This window comes from Bos taurus, chromosome 14 (assembly GCF_002263795.3).
Source record: "Bos taurus isolate L1 Dominette 01449 registration number 42190680 breed Hereford chromosome 14, ARS-UCD2.0, whole genome shotgun sequence".
Lineage (NCBI taxonomy): Eukaryota > Metazoa > Chordata > Mammalia > Artiodactyla > Bovidae > Bos > Bos taurus.
This window is the reverse complement of record NC_037341.1, coordinates 60968275-60985861: the sequence shown is the minus strand read 5'-3', so window position 1 is coordinate 60985861 and position 17587 is coordinate 60968275. Positions and strand designations below refer to the sequence as shown.

At 42.3% G+C, this 17587-nt stretch overlaps 1 long non-coding RNA gene across 2 annotated transcripts; it reads right to left on the bottom strand.

Annotated features, from left to right (window-relative positions):
• Nucleotides 1–220: 220 nt before the first annotated feature.
• On the bottom strand, nt 221–16958 carry LOC104974100 (uncharacterized). 2 transcript variants are annotated; one of them, XR_003038098.2, is made up of 3 exons: nt 16811–16958; nt 771–978; nt 221–439 (listed from the first exon to the last, which is right to left on the bottom strand). It is a non-coding gene; the product is annotated as an uncharacterized lncRNA (long non-coding RNA). The 2 variants fall into 2 exon arrangements; XR_811280.4 differs by lacking the exon at nt 16811–16958 and adding an exon at nt 16627–16726.
• Nucleotides 16959–17587: the final 629 nt, after the last annotated feature.

Here is a 17587-nt window from a genome sequence, read left to right as displayed (position 1 = left end):
TCTTCAGGGGATCTTCCCACCAAAGGATCGAACCGGGGCTCCCTCATTACAGGCAGGTTCTTTACTGTCTGAGTCACCAGGGAAGCCCCAGCTTAGATATAAAAAGGCCCTGATTATTTTTGTCAGCTATGTCAGTGAAAGTAATCATTGTTAAAATTAAGTCAACACCACGGATAGATTCAGAATGAAATTGAGTCCTTGATAAAAAAAAATAGCTAGACTGTTAGACCCATCAATTCTGAAATCACATACACTTCTGGCTTTTCTGGTTAAATGAGCCAATAAGTTTCTTTATTTATCAGTTTGTGTTGAATTTGTTTGTATACATAACAGAAAGCATCTCTTGAGGTAAAGCATTCTTTCTCCATTGATAAGCTTATAGTTGTTATGGGGAAAAGTCCTGGAACTTTCCCAGTGGCTCATCGGGTAAAAAATCCACCTGCAATGAAAGAGACACAGGAAACTTGGGTTTGATCCCTGGGTTGGACAGATCCTTTGGAAGAGGAAAACGACAACTCACTCCAAGTTTTTGACTGGGAAATCCCATGGACAGAGGAGTCTGGTGGGCTACAGTTCAAAGGGTCACAAAGAGTTGGATATGACGATATGTTAAGCACAGACTCTATCTTTAAACATCAATACTCAGTTTTTTATTCTTGACTAAATTAATCATGGCAATTGCATAAGGTTTTGAAACTTAGTCTTAAACTTATTTACTGTTTACATATGGGGAATAATGTATTTATTATCATTCTCACAGACTTACTTACAAATTAGCTCATTTTCTCAAGGGTGCTATGATCTTGAGACATCTTCTGGGAGTTCCAAATCTTGGTGTTGTTTCTCAAAGGAAAACGATGTTGTTGAGTCTGCCAAGATGTCCTCACCTTCAATATGGTTTTTAAATGTTCCCCTTTCTTAATTCATTGTCACATTTAAAAAGTACTGAATAATCTTTCAAGAAGGAGAGGATACATTCTAAAAGAAATAAACAAAGAATAGAGATAATGAGATGTTTTTCATAATGTTGACTCCTTAGACTACAGATGCCTAGCTGAGCCTCTGTTAGTGCTGTGCAATAGAAATTTCTTCTGAGTTGAAAATGTTCTATATTGATGCTGTGCAAAATGGTAGCCATTAGCTATGTACAGCACTTGAAATGTGTTTAGTGTAATTAAAGAAATGAATTTTTAAAAAAGTTTTATTGAAATTTAGATGATTTACAACGTGTTTCTTTCAAGTGTACAGCAAAGTTATTTAGTTATATATATATATATGTGTGTGTGTGTGTGTATGTATATATATATATATATATGTATATATATATATATATATACATCCTTTTAAAGATTCTTTTCCATTATAGGTTATTACAAGATAAAGAGTATAGTTCCCTGTGCTATATAGTAGGTCCTTGTTATTTATCTATTTTATATATAGTAGTTATATATTTTAATTCCAAATTTCTAATTTATCCCTTCTTGCCTTTCCCCTTTGGTAACCATAAGTTTGTTTTGTCTGTGAATCTGTTTCTGTTTTATAAATCAGTTCATTTGTATCATTTTTTAGGTTCCATCTATAAGCAGATACATTTGCCTTTCTCTGGCTGACTTACTTCACTTAGTATGATAATCTCTAGGTCCATCCATGTTGTTGGAAATGGCTGAGTAACATTCCATTGTGTATATATACCACATCTTCTTTATTCCTTCATCTGTTGATGGACATGTAGGTTGCTTCCATGTCTTAGCTATTATAAATAGTGGTGCTGTGAACACTGGGGTGCATATATCTTTCTGAATTATACTTTTCTCCAGCTATGCCTAGGAGTGGGATCACTGGATCATATGAGGAATTTAATTTTTTTTTTTGGCTGTGTCATGCTGCATGTGGGATCTTAGTTCGACCAGGGATCCAGCCTTCACCCCCTGCATTGGGAGCTTGGGGTCTTAACCACTGGATTGTCAGGGAAGTCCCCAAGAACTGAATTTTTCATGTTACTTAATTTTAAGTAATATAACAATAAATTAATAAAAATTTAAATAGCCATCTGTGTGTAGTTACGGCTGGTAACTACCACATTGGACAACATAGCTCTAGATCAACCTTAGACTATTAAAGAGTTAAACAGGAAAATGGCAAAAGATTGTTGTAGCCAAACAAGTATACTTTTTTTGGAGGGGGTGATTCCACATGGCATGCGGGACCTTAGTTCCCTGACCAGGAATCAAACCCATGCCCCCTACAATGGAATCCGAGTCCTAACCACTGGACCGCTAGGGGATTCTCAAATCGAGTGTACTTTTACAGTGTTTTCTTATCTTTGAGATGCAGTTCAACATTGATCTAATGAGATTTTATTCATTTAAATAAATTAATTGAGGAGAGTTAATAGCTTCCCAATTTTTCTGTTGACTACCATACTTGTTTTTCTTCATTTCCTACATTTTTACAGGGTGCGTCCTTCTCAGTTCCCCCTGGGGATCTTCCCGACCCAGGGATAGATCCCGCATCTCCTGCATTGTAGGCAGATTTTTTATTGCTGAGCCACCAGGGAAGACCTTTATAGAGTAACAGTTTTTAAAAACAACCTCACCACATCACATCTCTGCTTTAGAATACCCTTCATGCTCAAAATAGATCAGCAGTATAGGAGGCATTGCTCGGAGCTCATTGGAAATGCAGAATCTATCTCCACCCAAACTAACTGAATTAGAATCTGCATTTTAATGAAATATATAGAGATGATTTATATGCACATTCAAGTTTGAGAAGCACTGTTGCAGGATGAAGTCCAAACTCTTTAACATATCTTAGAGGTTCTGGTCTAGCTCAGTTTCCAGTATCATCTCCAGCAACTGCCCCTTCCCAATCTCTTAAAACCCATATTCAATCTTGTACAAAATGATTTGCAATTCTGGGTATTCATCTTTTCTCTGCTGCATAACAAACTTTCTTTCTGGTCTTCAATACCCATTAAAAGTTTTCTTTCCATGGTTTCTCATAAGAGTTAGGTATATCTGTACTCTGCATAATTTTATAGATACCTTTCTTACAGCATGTATCAAATGGGTTATAAATATTTGCATGTCTCTCATACTACACTGTGAACTTCTTGAGGTAGACATTTTATTTTTCATATAGTTATGCTATTCTCAATAGTTCCTGATCCATGCTTGCTGTTTGAATGATGTTCCAGAAGTGAGCATTAGATAATTGCAATATTTCATAGAATGACTACATTTAAAAGGTAGAAAAGATTCCTTGTAGAGAAATTTTATTTTACAAGAGAGAAACTGAGGCCCCAAAGTTGAATGACTTTCTCCAAGTTATTAGCACGGTGACATTTTTCTCTGTAAATATTAATAGCACGTGTGTGTACATGCTAAGTCGATTCAGTCCTGTCTGACTCTTTGTGACCCTATGGACTATAGCCTGCTAGGCTCCTCTGTCCATGGGATTCTCCAGGCAAGAATACTGGAGTGGGTTGCCATGCCCTCCGCTAGGGAATCTTCCTGACCCAGGGATAGAACCCGTGTCTCTTATGTCTCTTGCATCGGCAGGCAGGTTCTTTACCACTGGTGCCACTTGGGAAACCCATATATAAATAGTAGGCACCTCATAAAATATCCAGCCAATAAACATGATAAACTGATTTTTCTCTCTCTGGGTTTTGGATGAACTAAATTTCCCTTGACTAAAGGTAAAGACTTTAACAAACTTGGATTATTCTGTATCTCTTCTGCTAATCTTTTCCTCACCTTTCCCTTGTGGGAAATGACAGGACTCTTTTCTATCTCTCTTTCAGTTTAGTGTTATATGACGCTAATCAGGAAGATAGTGAAGTAATTAGGGATGCAGTATCATTAGTACACAGCTGATAGTAAGCTTTGCATCTCCTTTCATCAGATCTAAGATGAGGTTTCTTGAATTTCAGTGTCTGGTGGAGTAAAGGACTTGGATGAAAGCAGTTGGACCAGGTACCATCTAGATAAGACCAAAGCAATTCTCGTAGGCAGAGGGAGACATTTGAAGTATACAGTAGTCAGTTCATGTTGCAAAAGATAAACCGACCCTTTGTCTTTGAGAGCCACAATACTGTAGGAAATCTTGGATTACAGGCTATTTCTACCTCATTAGATTTTGGCCAGACTTCTAGAGTCCCTTCTTAACCTGCTCTCAAATAAAAACGGTTATCTTTTTTCCTAGTTGGGAAGATTCTTAAAACTTATCTTCTTGTACAGTATTTCAGCCTATATTGATGAGTTCTGTATCAATTTATTATGCTTGTCTTACAAATCCTAGGCAGCTTCATTCGTTTAGTCATGATTCTTTGTTAAAAGAAGGGCTCCATTTTCTTGGTATTCCTTTTAGCTATTTCTGGATTCCAGCTAGGGTTAAAAAAAAACAAAAACAAAAATCTTGTCCGAGGGGAGAACATTAATATTAGTATTAACCAAAGTGATTTACTTTAAAAAAAAATTTACTCCTTTGTAATGGAGAACACAGGAACTCCAACCAAATTTATTAAATGTCTAGCATATACTATGGTATCACAGGATGGTTATGACATAGACCTGGGGAATACTGTTTGAATTTTATTTATATATTGTCCAACTGAGATATTACACTAATATAGCCTGATCATAAAATTTGGGGTGAAAACTGGGATACTTTGAAATGAGTAGCAACAACTAAACAACATGGAAAAGAAATGCAAAAAAGCAAAATGGCTGTCTGTGGAGGCCTTACAAATAGCTGTGAAAAGAAGAGAAGTGAAAAGCAAAGGAGAAAAGGAAAGATATAAGCATCTGAATGCAGAGTTCCGAAGAATAGCAGGGAGAGATAAGAAAGCCTTCCTCAGCGATCAATGCAAAGAAATAGAGGAAAACAACAGAATGAGAAAGACTAGAGATCTCTTCAAGAAAATTAGAGATACCAAGGGAACATCTCATGCAAAGATGGGCTCAATAAAGGACAGAAATGGTATGGACCTAACAGAAGCAGAAGGTATTAAGAAGAGGTGGCAAGAATACACAGAAGAACTGTACAAAAACGATCTTCAGGATCAAGATAATCATGATGGTGTGATCACTCACCTAGAGCCAGACATCCTGGAATGTGAAGTCAAATGGGCCCTAGAAAGCATCACTACAAACAAAGCTAGTGGAGGTGATGGAATTCCAGTGGAGCTATTTCAAATCCTGAAAGATGATGCTGTGAAAGTGCTGCACTCAATATGCCAGCAAATTTGGACAGCTCAGCAGTGGCCACAGGACTGGAAAAGGTCAGTTTTCATTCCAATCCCAAAGAAAGGCAATGCCAAAGAATGCTCAAACTACCGCACAATTGCACTCATCTCACATGCTAGTAAAGTAATGCTCAAAATTCTCCAAGCCAGGCTTCAGCAATACATGAATGGTGAACTTCCAGATGTTCAAGCTGGATTTAGAAAAGGCAGAGGAACCCGAGATCAAATTGCCAACATCTGCTGGATCATCGAAAAAGCAAGGGCGTTCCAGAAAAACATCTATTTCTGCTTTATTGACTATGCCAAAGCCTTTGACTGTGTGGATCACAATAAACTGTGGAAAATTCTGAAAGAGATGGGAATACCAGACTATCTGACCTGCCTCTTGAGAAATCTATATGCAGGTCAGGAAGCAACAGCTAGAACTGGACATGGAACAAGACTGGTTCCAAATAGGAAAAGTACTACGTCAAGGCTGTATATTGTCACCCTGCTTATTTAACTTCTATGCAGAATACATAATGAGAAATGCTGGGCTGGAAGAAGCACAAGCTGGAATCAAGATTGCTGGGAGAAATATCAATAACCTCAGATATTTAGATGACACTACCCTTATGGCAGAAAGTGAAGAGGAACTAAAGAGCCTCTTGATGAAAGTGAAAGAGGAGAGTGAAAAAGTTGGCTTAAAGCTCAACATTCAGAAAACGAAAACCATCACTTCATGGCAAATAGATGAGGAAACAGTGTCAGACTTTCTTTTTTGGGGCTCCAAAATCACTGCAGATGGTGATTGCAGCCATGAAATTAAAAGACGCTTACTCCTTGGAAGGTAAGCTATGACCAACCTAGATAACATATTCAAAAGCAGAGACATTACTTTGCCAACAAAGGTCCATCTAGTCAAGGCTATGTTTTTCCAGTGGTCATGTATGGATGTGAGAGTTGTGCTGTGAAGAAAGCTGAGCGCCAAAGAACTGATGCTTTTGAAGTGTGGTGTTGGAGAAGACTCTTGAGAGTCCCTTGGACTGCAAGGAGATCCAACCAGTCCATCCTAAAGGAGATCAGTCCTGGGTGTTCATTGGAAGGACTGATGCTGAAGCTGAAACTCCAATACTTTGGCGACCTCATGCGAAGAGCTGACTTATTGGAAAAGACCCTGATGCTGCCAGGGATTGTGGGCAGGAGGAAAAGGGGATGACAGAGGATGAGATGGCTGGATGGCATCACCGACTTGATGGACATGAGTTGGGTAAACTCCGGGAGTTGGTGATAGACAGGGAGACCTGGCGTGCTGCGATTCATGGGGTCGCAAAGAGTCAAACATGACTGAGCGACTGAACTGAACTGAACTGAGCAACAACTAATACCTACATCTGATCAACAGATTAAACAAGGACCACAGTGGCACCCCACTACAGTACTCTTGCCTGGAGAATCTCATGGATGGAGGAGCCTGGAGGGCTGCAGTCCATGGGGTCGCTTAGGGTCGGACACGACTGAGCGACTTCACTTTCACTTTTCACTTTCATGCTTTGGAGAAGGAAATGGCAACCCACTCCAGTGTTCTTGCCTGGAGAGTCCCAGGGACGGGGGAGCCTGGTGGGCTGCCGTCTATGGGGTCGCACAGAGTCGGACAGGACTGAAGTGACTTAGCAGCAACAGCAGCATCCTGGGCAAACTGGAACATTAAGAAAACATTAGTTTCTCTTGTAAATTTTTTTGGCATTTTAAATATTACAGTTACTAGGGACTGCTGCTGCTGCTAAGTTACTTCAGTCGTGTCTGATTCTGTGCGACCCCATAGACGGCAGCCCACCAGGCTCCCCCGTCCCTGGGACTCTCCAGGCAAGAATACTGGAGTGGGTTGCCATTTCCTTCTCCAAAGCATGAAAGTGAAAAGTGAAAGTGAAGTTGCTCTGTCATATCTGACTCTTAGCGACCCCATGGATTGCAGCCTACCAGGCTCCTCCATCCATGGGATTTTCCAGGCAAGAGTACTGGAGTGGGGTGCCATTGCTTTCTCCTACTGGGGACTAGCTTGGGTTAAATATAACTATGCCTATTGTATGTTAGACACTATAGTAAAGTGTATTGAGATTTTGGGCTTTCCCTGGTGGTACAGCAGTAAAAAAAAAAACCCATCTGTCAATGCAGGAGACATAAGACGCTGGTTCGATCCTTGGGCCAGGAAGATCCCCTGGAAATCTTCCTGGAAATGGCAACTCACTCCAGTATTCATGCTTGGAGAATTCCATGGACAGAGGAGCCTGGCGGGCTACAGTCCATTGAGTCACAGAGTCAGACACAACTTAGCGTTCACTTGCACATGCACGTATGCACGCGCACACATATACACACACAAATTTTAGTCAGGGAAACGGAATATATACATACCGCTATAATAAACAATTGTGTATAGAGGCATAAATACCGGATTGAAAGTCAGACTGAAAATTTGCCTTAAAATTCAATCTCTTCCTTTGATTGAATCCCTAAACCTCTCAGGCTGTTTCCTTACCTATAAAATGTAATGATACTTATTCTTCTTATGTTGGTAGAAGAAGGTGGTAAAAAATGTGAAAGCACTAACATAGTATCTATTCATCAAATAACAAATGCTTGATAAAGGATTATCTGATTTTGTTGATTTTCTAGTTTAATGAAGGCAGCTAGAGTGGAAGATAGAGACTTCTTTGGAAAGAAAATATTTCTAAAAACATTTATTTTAAAGATTTTATTTTTTACTATATTTCATGGCCAGTTTTGCCCCATTCGCACCTCCATCCATATTATTTTGAAGCAAATCTCAGATATCAAATAGTTTCATCTATAGGTATTTTAGTATGTGTCACTAAGGATTCTTTACTTTTCTAACATCATCACATTATCATTATTAACCAAATAAAGCAACAAAGATTCTCTATTATTATCAGGTGCCTCGTTACTGTCCAAATTGCCTGGTCTCTTATAAAAGTTTTCCACTCATTTTTTAAAAGATGAGGTCCATGAATCCTTGCACTTGGTTGATGTTTTTTAAGTTTCATTTAAAGTATAGATCCCCTCTTCACCTCTTTTTAATTTTTTTCCTTGAAATTTATTTGCTGTAAAAAAAACTTGGTTTTGGGGAATTCCTTGGTGGTCCAATGGTTTGGACTCCACGTTTCCACTACTGGGGACTGGGTTTGATTCCTGGTCTAGGAACTAGGATTCTGCAAGTCTCTCAGTTCAGTTCAGTTCAGTTCAGTCGCTCAGTCGTGTCCGACTCTGTGCGACCCCATGAATCCCAGCATGCCAGGCCTCCCTGTCCATCACCAACTCCCGGAGTTCACTCAGACTCATGTCCATCGAGTCAGTGATGCCATCCAGCCATCTCATCCTCTGTCGTCCCCTTCTCCTCCTGCCCACAATCCCTCCCAGCATCAGAGTCTTTTCCAATGAGTCAACTCTTTGCATGAGGTGGCCAAAGTACTGGAGTTTCAGCTTCAGCATCATTCCTTCCAAAGAAATCCCAGGGCTGATCTCCTTCAGAATGGACTGGTTGGATCTCCTTGCAGTCCAAGGGACTCTCAAGAGTCTTCTCCAACACCACACTTCAAAAGCATCAATTCTTCGGCACTCAGCCTTCTTCACAGTCCAACTCTCACATCCATACATGACCACTGGAAAAACCATAGACTTGACTAGATGTGGCCAAAAACAAAACAAAACAAAACAAAACCCAAATCTGGGTTTTGCCCTGTAAAATATTCTGTAGAGTATTCTACAGAGTGAAATCCCATGGTGCAGTTTACTCGCAGAATAAATTTTATTTGACTCTAATACAAGTCTTATTTAAGTAAGTTTTGTCATTAAGATGCACATTTGTATGTCTTATATGGTAACTCATACATTGGGTCTACTTGCAATTTTCAAAGACTCCCATGGCATTCCTACAATGTGCCTGAGTGGGATAGAAGTACCATGCTTATGAGAGCAGAGATTAGAATTGAGATACTTCATTGTCAATTCTGGTTCCATCACTCAGTAGTTATCTGAAATACACCTCCCTTTGTAGGTTTCTAAAATGGGGTTAATATCTGAATCATTGTTAGGATTAGGTAAGTGAAGAGCTTAGCATGCTATCTGACACACGGGATGGCTCTTAAGTACTATTAATATTGTTTACAATGAGGAAAGTAAAATTTGGCCTTGAATTTAAAATGAAGTTGGGGAGATGAGACAGATACAAAGACCTAAATAGGTATAAATAAATATAGTCAAGGGATACAAAAACCTAAACAGGTATAAATAAATATAGTCAAAGGGATCATGGAAACTGAGATATGGAACTTGATGGAGAAATAGCTTTGAGAAGGGATTCATTCACTTTTATTCTATGTCTGCTATTCTGCATAATGCTCTCAGCACACTTGTTCAGTCCTCATAACTACACTGTGAGGAGGCACTTCTTACAAGGTCATGTGTGAGAAGACCGAGGCTCCAGGAGATCAGTCTTGCTCCAGGTCACCAGTTAGTAGGGGACCTTGGTATAGTTTAATATGTTCTCTGTTCTATTTCCTATAAATTGGTTGATGTATTTAGAAGGTGTTGTAAATTTAGGTTTGATTTTTTTTTTTGGTGGGGGGGGAAAACAACTTCTACATATAGTTGTATAATTTTTCTATCAGGAAGCACATAATGCCTAGTTGATTATCTTTTATGACGTTAGCAGCTGTTGCTATTTAATTGATATTTAATGCTTAGCTATATTTGTTCATTAAGGGTTTTGTGTTTATTTCTGATCTCATAAAATTCACTTGTTTTTTCACTTCTGAAAGTGGTCAGAGTTGTAATTAAGATGAAGATGTAATTAAGAAAATATTTACATTGATTATGTCTATATGGCCCAACCTCGAATACTATCCTATATCACTTTAAAGATGTGCTTATTGATTGCTAGGAGGGAATAAAAATAGAAATAACTTTATAATGCTATAAATGAAAGATGATTAGAATATGATTTCCCCTTTTTAATATAAATGGCTCTATGGGTTTTATGACATAATAATTAAGAAATAACTTCCTATATTGCTAGATGCACAAAAAAGTAATTAATAAGCTTATCTACACCAACATCCTCTAAGTTTTTCATTACTTCTTGGCTTCAAATCCTAATAATTAAACTGTTCTAATCTCTAGCTTATTTTCTAGCAACAAACAATATATTCTTTCCCTGATGCCATGCTCTTTTGTTATCACTAATATAATACTGTTATTTTGATTTAAAATGACAGTATGGTCCTACAGTCATAGCTAAGCACTTTGAGTTATTTTTCCAATAATGCTGATTAACTTTTGATGAACCAGTCATATCCTTCCACCCAGTTCCTGGTCAAGAAATAACATGTTGTCATCTGACAACTGGCAAAGATTAACAGTCAGCTGTGGCCACTGCACTGACTGACTCACCCAGGGATTTAAACCACGACCTTGGCCTCATTATCATGCTGTTATAATCTACTGAGTAACATAGCCAGAAAAATAAATTCTGAAGGCAGGAAGTAAAAAATTCTGCTATTTGTGTCTCCATGCCTAAATCACCGCACATCTGTGTCCTTTCAGTAATTCTATTAGCAGGTGTTTTGGATATGCATGAAGAAGTGAAGGCAGGATATTCTGAAAATCAAAGCTGATCATGTCAGTTCTCTGAATAAAGAAACCTCCACTGCCTATCTGATGACTATAGGATAAGTTCAAATTCTTCAGCAGAGCACATAAGGTTATAGCATAATGTTGCCACTGCCTATTTTCCCAGCTTTATCTCTTGCTGCAACTCCCTGCCTCATTCTCCAGCAACAGTGATTTTTCTCATTATTTTGTGACTGCTCATGTAATTGTGCATATATTTATCAAGAGTTTGTAATACATGAGACAGTCTGATAGGCCCTGGGGAAACTGGAGTGAAAGGCATATTCCTTGCCCTTAAGCATTCATGGCCTGGTTGAGGAGCCAGACGGAGATAAACGGGTCCAGCCCTGTGTGACATGTGCTATCTGTGAGTAAGGCAGTACAGTGCTAAGAGAGCCTGGGGCAAACAGGAGGAAGCACAAAAAAGGAAGGGATGAGCACACGGTAGAGAAGACAAGTTACTGACAGAGAGGAAGGTTATGGCAGATGGAGCAGAAAGGGTGGTTCAAGTTGGGGGAATATAAAAGAAAGTCCTAAAGATGAGAAACTTTATATGTTCAATAAAGTACAAGTCATTTGTCATGGCTGAAGAGGGGTGTGTGTTGGTAGGCTGAGTTGCAGATAAGGCTACGGAGGTAGGCAGTAGTGGAATCCTAAAGGAACCTCAGACAAAGACTTTAGATCTTATTTCTTTCCACCTATGTTTCTTCCTTTCGAAGCTGCTTTTTCCTTTTCTTGGACTTCCCAGGTGACCCAGGGGTGAAGAGTCCACCAGCCAATGCAGGAGACACAGGAGACATGGGTTCGATTCCTGGGTCGGGAAGATTCCCTTGAGTAGGAAATGGATAACCCAAAATCAGTATGCTTGCCTGGAGAATTCCGTGGGCAGAGAAGGCTGGTGTGCTACAGTTCATGTGATCACAGAAAAGTCAGACATGGCTGAGCATGCACTCATTTCCTTTTCTCCCACCCAACTTAAACCAATCATGACAAGATTCTCTTCCCAGAAATTAACTCAACGAGTATTTATTTTTGTTGGAATACCTACTACATGTGATGTACTGTTCTAGGTCCATATGCTACATTAGTAAAAATCTTACTTTGTTCATGTGCTTAAATATTCTTGTGCGGGAAGTTAAAGGTTAATGATAAACATAAAAAGCCGGGTTATTATTCAACTTGGAGTAAAAGTTGGAGAGTGGCAAATGTCATGGAAAAATCAGGGTAAGGTAAAGGAGACTAGAGTGACCAGGGAGCAGGTGAAGCAGGCTGGAACATTAAACAGGATGGAAAACTAAGCAGAAATGTGCAGAAGGAGAGTAGGCCATGTGAATATCGGGGTGAACAGTATTTTGGGCAGAAGGAACAGCTAGAGGAAAGTCTAACAAGAGAGTAGTAGATGAGGTCAGAGAGGTTATATGGGACTTGCAGGACATTTAAGGGGTTAAATTCTGACTGAGTCAACTAGGGTGCCACCACAGGATTTTGACCAGTAGAGTGATATGATCTGACTAATATTTTAGGAGGATTTGTCTTTATGCTGTGTTGAGAAAAGACTGAAAGCCGCAAGGACAGAAGCAGGGAGATCTGTTAGGAGAACTGAGGGCTGCAATGATTCTAAGCATTGTGAGGCAGCCAGATCTGTTAGGAGAGTACTGCTGCAGCTGCTAAGTCGCTTCAGTCGTGTCCGACTCTGTGGGACCCCATAGACGGCAGCCCACCAGGCTCCCCTATCCCTGGGATTCTCCAGGCAAGAATACTGGAGTGGGTTGCCATTTCCTTCTCCAATGCATGAAAGTGAAAAGTGAAAGTGAAGTCGCTCAGTCGTGTCTGACTCTTAGCAACCCCTGGACTGCAGCCTACCAGGCTCCTCTGTCCATGGGATTTTTCAGGCAAGAGTACTGGAGTTGGGTGCCATTGCCTTCTCCAGCAGAGTACTGAGTCCTCAGTAAATTTTACTGATTATTACAGTTTTGATTTTAGTTTAGATATGCCCCCTATAACTTATTTAGTAGATTACAAGTAATTAGCCCTCATTGTTGTTGTTTAGTCACTAAGTTATGTCTGCCTTAGTGAACCATAGTTCGCCAGGCTCCTCCATCCATGGGATTTTTCGGGCAAGAATAGTGGACTGGGTTGCCATTTCCTTCTCCAGGGAATCTTCCTTACCCAGCGATCAAACTCATGTCTCCTGCATTGGCAGGCAGATTCTTAACCACTGAGCCACCATGGAAGCCCTAATTAGCCCTTCAGTTCAGTTCAGTCTCTCAGTCATGTCCGTCTCTTTGCGACCCCATGAATCCCAGCACGCCAGGCCTCCCTGTCCATCACCAACTCCCGGAGTTCACTCAGACTCATGTCCATCGAGTCAGTGATGCCATCCAGTCATCTCATCCTCTGTTGTCCCCTTCTCCTCCTGCCCACAATCCCTCCAGCATCAGAGTCTTTTCCAATGAGTCAACTCTTTGCATGAGGTGGCCAAAGTACTGGAGTTTCAGCTTTAGCATCATTCCTTCCAAAGAAATCCCAGGGCTGATCTCCTTCAGAATGGACTGGTTGGATCTCCTTGCAGTCCAAGGGACTCTCAAGAGTCTTCTCCAACACCACACTTCAAAAGCATCAATTCTTCGGCACTCAGCCTTCTTCACAGGCCAACTCTCACATCCATACATGACCACAGGAAAAACCATAGCCTTGACTAGACAGACCTTTGTTGGCAAAGTAATGTCTCTGCTTTTGAATGTTATCTAGGTTGGACATAACTTTCCTTCCAAGGAGTAAGCGTCTTTTAATTTCATGGCTGCAGTCACCATCTGCAGTGATTTTGGAGCCCAGAAAAATAAAGTCTGACATTGTTTCCACCGTTTCCCCATCTATTTCCCATGAAGTGATGGGACCGGATGCCATGATCTTCATTTTCTGAATCCGTACCCTTATGCAAAACTCAAAGTCCACAGGCTTACAGGCTTCACAAACTTATGCTCCTATAGGAACTAAAGAAAGGATTGCATTTCTGAGTTAGTTTGTGGCCTGTCAAGAAGACCTTGAGAACTCAATGAAGAACAAAGATGAACATGGAGAGTTACTCCTAAAGGTAAGTAAGAACAATTCACTTTCAACTCAACTTCAAATGTGTTCATATATTTGAGGGGCATGCTTAAGTAAACCATAATGCCTTACAAGATATAATGAGATGAGATAAACATTTTAGGTTAAATACTAAATCAGAACAAACAAAACAAAACAGAGATCAAAAGACAAGAGATCTTTGGAAAGCATTTTAGTTCTCAGCATACCAATCTTACTTTAACTTGGGTCTATTGCTTTGAAAAGTAGCCCATTTCAAATTCTATGGGATTCTGTATGTTATATAAATACTGTGACAAATTTTTATTTTCAAAAGGTGTATGAATCAGAGTGGAAGATGATTTTAAGATACCTCCACTGCTAAGCATTCCCTTTAATAGGAAAAACACATGTAGTTGTTTGTAGTAAAGAAATGTAAAAAGGAAATACACTTCTGCTTTATCCAATCCTATAAGAAATCAGGTGTCCCTGTGATACCAGCTTATGCACATTGAATTTTATATGCTGGCATTATCTCTAGGCAGGTGAGAGGTAGGAGGGGTTCTGGGAGACACAACTGCAGGCACTCAGCATACTTTGTGACTGGTAGAAAACAGTGCGTGGCCCAGGGTGTGACTCTGCTATAAAATAAGCCAAAATTGTTCAGTTTGGACAACCTCTTCTAAGTTCACATTTTATGTACTCCGGGTAGTCTGTTTCTTGGAGAAGGCAATGGCACCCCACCCCAGTACTCTTGCCTGGAAAATCCCATGGATGGAGGAGCCTGGTAGGCTGCAGTCCATGGGGTCGCTAAGAGTCAGACACGACTGAGCGACTTCACTTTCACTTTTCACTTTCATGCAGTGGAGAAAGAAATGGCAACCCACTCTCAGTGTTCTTGCCTGGAGAATCCCAGGGATGGGGGAGCCTGGTGGGCTGCCGTCTATGGGGTCGCACAGAGTCAGACACGACTGAAGCAACTTAGCAACTTAGCCGTCTGTTTCTACTTGGGTTGATAGCTGGCTGGGGAATGGACGTGGTGGTGCTTAAAATCTGGCTCAGAAATAGGTGAATAAGGTAGAGTGTTCCACCCATCCTTTTTGTTTTTAGCTCTATTCTCCTTTCTTTTAAAGGAGCTTTTAGTGTATTTTAGTGGCAGTGAGGTAAAGGTCATAGATATGTGTATTTACTGTTACCTGTCGTTGCATATTAGTGAAAAGGAAAGTGTGGATGTTATTTAAAAACTCAATATTCCAATTTTAGGTAAAAAAATCAGTCTCACTAGAAGTGTTCTTTTTGTTTTCCACTTCCCAGTTTCTCCTCCATTATCTTTTATTGTAATGCACTTAGTATAGTTTCCAACCTTTGCTATGTACTTAGGAATTTTCAAAATATACTCTTGACCAGAGTCCTTACGCCAGAGACTGATTCATTTGATCTAGGGTTAGACTCAGGTGATATTTTAAAAAGGTGCAGCTAGGGTTTAAAATTGCAATGGTTTCAAGCAGGAGTAAAAGTATCTAGGTTCTAGTTGCAGTGCTGCCATTTACTAGCTGGCTGACCTTAGTCCTCTAGTTCCCATAAAATGATGAGGCTGGATTAGAGATATATAATAATCCCCTAATTCTACAACAAAATCACATAAATTTGGATTCATATGATCTCATCAAACTAACTCCAAAGAGATGAAAACTGAATTACTTGGGGCTGTGAGAGCTTGATTTGAAGTAGGTGAGTAATGTAAATAAATGAGTAAATAAATAAAAGCACTTAAGTAAACTTTTCCCTTGTTACAAGGGGTGGGAGAAAAGAAACAGAGGACATTGATGCTTAGAAACCACAAGAGACTTCCAAGGCAGCTTTGTGTATTCCCAGGTCTCTTAAATTGGGAGCTAGTCAGATGCTACCCGGGGAACGGGGAGCGGGAGGAGGAGAGAGTTTGCTACACACCAAGAAGATAAATACAAGTCCCCAAGGCCTTACACTACTCATCAGACGATAATCTGGCCTGGTACTAAACAAAGCTAGCGTGGAAGGCGGGGTAGGGGTGTGTACGTATACGTAGATACACACACACGTACACGCACCCCACCTCAGTCATCCACTGCGCTTGCCAAGAGCTGGCAGAAGGGGTGATCCCTGGCAACCAGTCCCGCTGGCCTCAACTCTACCCCTCTCCACTAGCTCCCAGTCCCGCCCCACTCCACCATACCCAGAGGGTTGTCAGGGCGGGGCTCAGCCCTACCCAAAACACAGGGCAGCGGCGGCCACTGCCATTCTCCAGGAGCTGGTTTTCTGTTCACTCTCAACCTCTTTCATCTTACCCGTCCCTGTGCTTGGAAAACCAGACTCTCCCACTAACCCTATCCCCTGGCTTCCCTGCCACTAACTCTCTAGATAAGGCCCGCCAAAGAGGGCCAAATAGAACGAAGCCCTTGGCCCAAGCACCGGCTGATCCCCATTCTCCGACCGATCCTTAGTTCTTCGCCTTCACATTTACAGCCTCCGGTCTCCTCCTCATCCGCACACCTTTCCCAGACAAACCCTAACTCTCCCAGTGTCACCTCCCACTTCTCCAGCCTCTCCTGCGCTTTCTTCCGCCATGAGGATCCCCCGAGGAACCAATCCGTCCCGACACTTACAGTCTCCCTCCTTCCAGGACTCCGCCCTTGGCAGCTCAAGAGCCCCTCCAAGCGCTCATACTTTTTCCCCCTCCAGCCTGACACCTTGCGCGCCGCCCGCCTCCCGCCCCCTCCCCCCCCCCCCCCCCGCTCCCGCCCCATTCCGGGTTCAAAACCCCTGCGAGCCCTCACTCCCGGATCTCACTCAGTCTCCGGACCCGACACGCCCGTCGCCGGTCCCTGCGCTCCTGGTTCTCTACCTCTCCAGCTGACCCACAGGGCTCTCCATCCACCTCGATTCTTAACTCTTCCCTCTCTCCCGACGCCGGCTCTCAAGCTCCCCTCTCCACACCCCCGCCCTTGAAACTCCCGCTCTCCTCCTCCGCCCAGCTCACTCTCTTCCCTTCCTTCCCTCCCTCCCACCCTCCCCAACCTCTCCCCGCCCGGCCCCAGTCCACTGATCGCCTTCGGGAGGGTGGGCGCCGCCCGCCGGGCGTCCGCGGTGCTCGGGCCTCCACGGCCAAGAGGTGACGCGGGCCCCGCGGGAGGAGCTGGGGAGGCGGAGGAGGCGCGGGCGGCGGCACCGAGCGGCGGCGGCAGCAGCAGCGGCGGCGTAGGGAGCGGGCCCTCTGCACCCACTCCACGGACCACAGGGGCGGTGGCAGCTTGAGGGACTCCAGACGGGCGCGTTGATGGGGAAGGACCCGCGCCCGACCCTGCTGCGCGTCGGAGGTCGCTGGGATCCGGGCGCTGGCAGCCGCGAAGCCCCGGCCTCCGGACTGTCCGCCACTAGCCCTTGTCATCCCTACTCCGCTTTCGCTTCCCCGCTCTAGCCCAGAGGGGTGGTCTTCAAGGCTACCCGCCCCGCCCCCTGGCCCTCTCCTCGTCGTTTCTGGAGGGGGGTCCTCCCTCCGCGGAGCCGGGAGCCCAGTGACGCGTCGGCCGGTGGGACGGCTCGGCAGCTTCTCTGGGAAATTCGCCC